Here is a 6,000-nt window from a genome sequence, read left to right as displayed (position 1 = left end):
TGACATTCCCAAACTGAAACAGATACAGTTCATGAACCCTTTGCACTAAAAGCACAAGTATGATCTCATTTGAAAGCTGACACCTGGTAGTTTATTGTAAATGTAGAATTAATTATTGTCATAATGATTTTTTTTTTTTAAATAGCTTCAAAGTTTTGTAAAGTTATTAGAATTTTTTTTTATGAAACATATTAATGAAAATAAAATTGAAGTTGGCACTGGAGCAATCTAGAAATGCACTACAGCTAAAGCCACATGTCTGACCATGTTATATTTAAAATATGAAGATAATAAGTCTAAAACTCTGTATTTAGTTAAATGTTTTTCAAGATCATGTCATGACTTTATTTTGATTAGGCTACTCTAAAAATGCTACTGATGTTTAGTCGTCGTCTAAGCATCCATTCAGTCTTTTGTCTCTATTGTTTTGTGGTGCAAACGAGCCCCATTCAGTCTCAGTCTCCCCCTGCACACATTCACACCTCTCCAGCCTGGTTATGGCTCGAAATATGCATTTCTTTTGTCTGCATTATAGTTACTAACGACTGGCTATTCACAGGGTTTCAATCCCTAATTTCTTTTATCAAAGTTCTCACTTCACATTTGAAGTGCACTAAATAGTAGTCAAATGCACTAAAACATATCAGTAAGCATTCTTATTTAGAACAAAATTCATAAAAGAATAACCCCTGGTGGCAGGTGCACCTGGGCTAGCTAGCATGTTAGCTTAGCACACCATCAATACACGACCATTTATGAGATTAAAACCATGTTTGTGCTCCAAACTTACTTCATAACGCAATCGAGTGTTTTAAATAATCTTCTGTGATATAATTTGGCTTCAGATAAAAAAAAAATCAGACAGAAAACATTATTTATAGTTTTATGCACGATGATAAAGTCTATATCGATTAGCATTACATTATAAATATAATCTATTATTATGAAAATACCTGGCATGGCTTGAAGAACACAGGCAAATCAAATATCATAGCAAACATGTTTATTGTCTTCAAAACATCTTTTATCTGCATATTACAGCGATCTCTGTAGCTTTGTGTGTAGCAGTGACGTCCTGGAATGTCACATGATTATGGCTCTTCTTCATGTTCCATATATGGATTATTTTTTGTGCATATAGCGCCCTCAGGCTATTGGTATGAATTGAAAACACTGCACATCTCAGTAAGAAGCGATCATAATGATTACATCGACGCATTTGGGTATAAATTCAATAAATATTATTCCTGTCTTTAGAAATATGACGTGAATCTATGAGAATATATCAATATTTCTCCAAGTTTGCACATTTTTGAGCTAAAAGCCCTGAAGGACGTTGTTTTGTGTATCGCTGTCATGACGACAGCACGGGAGTTTTTTATGAATGGAAGCGGCTGACGCGCATAATTCATATTAAAGGTATCGACTCATTTTTTCATTTCATAACTCCTGACACAAATTAAGACATAACTGTCACTATAAGTTTCTCAGAATACAATAGTGGTCAAATACTGAAACATGAGTATTATATCTTTTTAATGATGTATAGTTTGTCAAGGTATAACATTAAATCTGATAGTAACTTTGAACTATATAAATAAAAAAACGCTTCAGTGCGCCCACGCACTGGTGAAGCTTAACAGGTTAACACAATCCCCACTTCCTTTTTCAAAAGTGTGTTAAACTGCTAAGAAGCAGATCTCCTAGAAGTGTTAAATCCCTCACTTCTCAATGGGACTTTTCCAAAGTCCTTTAAAACCGCAGTTGTCAAGCCCCTCCTGAAAAAGAGCAATCTGGATAGCAACATATTGAGACCAATCTCAAATCTTCCTTTCATAGGCAAGATAATTGAAAAAGTTGTCTTCAATCAGCTGAACAAATTCTTAATCTCAAATGGATCCTTTGACAATTTTTTATCTGGTTTCCGATCACATCAAAGCACAGAGACAGAGCTCATACAGATAATAAACAATATTTGTTATACTGATACAAGTAAAACATCAATTCTGGTACTACTCGACCTCAGTGCTGCATTTGACACTGTCGATCACAACATACTTCTTGACAGGCAGGAAAACTGGGTCGGGCTTTCTGGGATAGTCCTAAAATGGTTCAGGTCATACTTAGAAGGGAGAGGTTATTATGTGAGTATAGGAGACCATAAGTCTGAATGGACATCCATGACATGTGGAGTCCCTCAAGGCTCAATTCTTGCGCCACTCCTGTTCAACCTGTATATGCTCCCAATGAGCCAAATAATGAGAAAGAACCAAATTGCTTACCACAGCTATGAAGATGGCACACAGGTCTACTATTGCCTAACGATTACAGCCCCATTGACTCCCTGTGCCAATGCATTGATGAAGTCGACAGTTGGATGTGCCAAAACTTTCTGCAGTTAACCCTCTGGGGACCAAAAACGCGCCGGCGCGTTTTGCTCGTTTTTTTTTTTAGCAATGAAAAATAAACACAAAATGCTCTGTTAATTTTGATCTTTAGTTTTCGTGTTATACATCAATCGATCCTGTTCAGTTTCTATTTTTTTTCTGTATACTCAAAATAAAAATAAAGTGTTTTGCTTTTTGACAAATAAAGAAACTTTAACATGATGCGATTTCTGCCTTCTCTCTATCCGTAAACTCCCATTTGAAACGCGTTCGAAAATGATCTATAACTCCGCGAAAATTCAGTCAAACAGGCAAACAGACCCACGGGCATAAAGCTTGAGATCGCATCTGTTAAATGAAGTCATTTATATAAAAAACAAATATTATCAGCTTCTGTAATCTGTATAAAAAGAGAGCGACTCCAGTCGACCTCATTACGAGCTAATTCACAGTAATGTGACACGCCCACGGAGAGCGCGTGCTATTCAAACGCAAATTCTGAGAACTATTGAAGATCTGTGAAACGCCCACATCAGCTGTAAACAAAGCGCGTCGCGATCGAGTGAGGCATAATATAGCCTACCTTATGGAGAAAAGATTCCTCAGAACAGTGCTGATATGAGGAACAATATATCCTGATATGAGGAGCAGATCCCGCTGAGGAGTGAGGTAGGCTGTTTTCTTTTCTCACGTGTGGAATAACGTTATGGAATAACGTTAGTGTAGGCCTATGCAAACCGCAAAAAGATGAATCGCATTTCTATAATATGACTCGCCTTTCTGTGAGATGAATGAAGGGTACATATTTGTAAAGACTGTTTAGCCTAAATATAAATCGCGCGTCTGTTTGTGAAAGAATAAACTGCTTTGCTATAGCCTACTGAGATGAGTAAAAATCGACTGGAATATGTTGAAATAAAATGTATTTGTACAAGCAACGTATTAAACTGCAAATTAGCATTTATATGCCCTAATATTTCATAAAAACAACGCTACAGTCAGTCACTTGTTGACTAGATTTGGGTACAGTTTTTAGGCTACTGTAAAATATACTGCCACATAAAATAAGCTTTTGTTTAGCAATTTCTGCTCATATCTAACGTTTTATATGTATGTATATATACAGGGGCGTAATTTAGTCATAGACTAAGATGTTAGATGTTCCAATGCGGCTATATTCAAACTAATGAATACATATGATAAAATGTAGGCCTATAATCTTTTTTCTTTTTCTTTTTTACAAAGAAAGAGTACACTTGAAATATTGTTGAAATTGTAATTATTGTTGTAATTGTAACATTTTTAATAAAATAGCAAAACATATTTACAAGAGAGATGTAAGCAAAATCTTAAATGGTCAATATAAGTCTTCTTCTAAATACATCCTTTGTCCTTGTATTGTGGCTCAGTCAGTGTCACACCTGAAAGGATGGCTCATTAGGCAGAGTCATTATGCAGAGTGGGTGTGAACTACTCCTCCCCCTCGCATATTGGCTTTCCAAGCAAAACCTGTTTTACACCATTTAAATCAATGTATTTTTTTTTTGTGAACGATAAAGCAAGACTATTTTCATATAATTTTGAAGCTAGAACTCAAAGGGACCACATCCATTGGTCAAAAGTCTTGTGGACACATATTTAATATGTGTTTTGTGGTCTTAATTCAGCAACTTTCATTTTTATTTTTTCCAATAACCACGCATAAACATTATTCTCTTAAAAATACAAACATCTACATACAAGTTGCTTGCATATTATGGTAGCCCTGTTTGTGCTATATAGAGTGAATTTACACCTTTGTCATTAACATGTTTATAAATAACTGAAAAAAGCACAAATGTCAAGGCATGTCAGAACTTCTCAAGGGCCCCAAAAACACCTTGGTCCCCAGAGGGTTAAACAAAGACAAAACTGAAGTCATTGCATTTGGAAACAAAGATGAAGTTCTCAAGGTGAACGCATACCTTGACACTAGGGGACAAACAACTAAAAATCAAGTCAGGTCAGACCTTAGTTTCAGTAGTCATGTCAAAGCAATAACTAAATCAGCATACTATCATCTCAAAAATATTGCAAGAATTAGATGCTTTGTTTCCAGACAAGACTTAGAAAAACTTGTGCATGCTTTCATCACCAGCAGGGTGGATTATTGTAATGGACTCCTCACTGGCCTTCCCAAAAAGACCATAAGTCAGTTACAGATCATACAGAATGCTGCTGCCAGGATTCTGAGCAGAACCAGAAAATATGAACACATCACACCAGTCCTCAGGTCTTTACACTGGCTCCCAGTTAGGTTTAGGATTGATTTTTAAAGTATTATTACTGGTATATAAATCACTAAATGGCCTAGGACCTCAATACATTACAGATATGCTCACTGAATATTAACCTAACAGATCACTCAGATCATTAGGATCACATCAACTAGAAATACCAAGGCTTCACTCTAAGCATGGCGAGTTCGCTTTTAGCAATCAAACCCAAGGGTCTGGATGATCAAATTTGTGAGCAAGTTGTGAGTGCTCACCATTTTCAATTGAGGTGAAAATTGATCTCTCTAGAGAGTTATATTTCATGGGAAAATATCTTACACACACAATCACATACAATCACAGAGTATCTACTGTGCGTCCGACTGACTGCACTGTATTCTTCTTCCTTTTGATTCTAAACTGAACTCAAATGGCACTGAGAATTGGGAAACATAAACCACTTAATTGGGGAAATTTAAAAATGCATAATAAAATACACCGGTGTTTTGCCATATAAGAAGTTTATTCTATGTATGATCTTTTTTCTACTTTAATTCATTTTACTCTAATTCATTCTTTTTATAACTGTTTTCATTTCCATTGCTTTTATTTTGCCATAGTGTGAAATTGTACTTCCTTTCTATGTAAAGCATTTTGAATAACTGTTATAATTTCCCTTGCTTTTATTTTGTGATTATTTTTATTCCTTTCTATGTAAAGCACTTTGAATTGCCATAGTGTATGAAATGTGCTGTATAAATAAACTTGCCTTGCCTTTGAATATGCTTTAATCACAGCTGGGAGATATGGGATAGTGCCTTTAGTAGATGGGAAGAGAATGGTTTAAAGATAATTAATCACATTTTTGATGGAGAAACCATAATATCTTTTTCTCAATTATGTGACAAGTGTACACTGAGATCGAATGAACTCTTTAGATATTTACAATTACGATAATTAATGTTAATGAATTAATTAAAAGATCTCCAACAAATGTTGAAAAATATTTTATCAATATTATTGAACATGATCTACCTACTAAAAACCATATAGCACATATTTATGGGAAGTTAATGCAGGACCAATCTGATTACACGTTTCATATCGAAAGAAACTGGGAACTAGAGATAAATACTGTAATAGAGGATGAGATGTGGATAAATATATGTGCTGGCTGTCATAAGGGTATCAGCAGTCAAATGTGGAAGGAATTTGATTGGAAAATGAAAATGAGATTCTTTAGAGTTACACTGGTGGTTGCCAAATTTGACAGTACTTCGCCATTATCACAATGCTGGAGAGGTTGTGGGATGGTGGAGGAATATGTGCATATATTCTGGGAATGTCCCAAAATACAA

Source organism: Squalius cephalus (assembly GCF_949319135.1).
Source record: "Squalius cephalus genome assembly, chromosome: 4".
Classification (NCBI taxonomy): Eukaryota; Metazoa; Chordata; class Actinopteri; order Cypriniformes; family Leuciscidae; genus Squalius; species Squalius cephalus.
Note: the sequence above shows the minus strand (reverse complement) of the source record.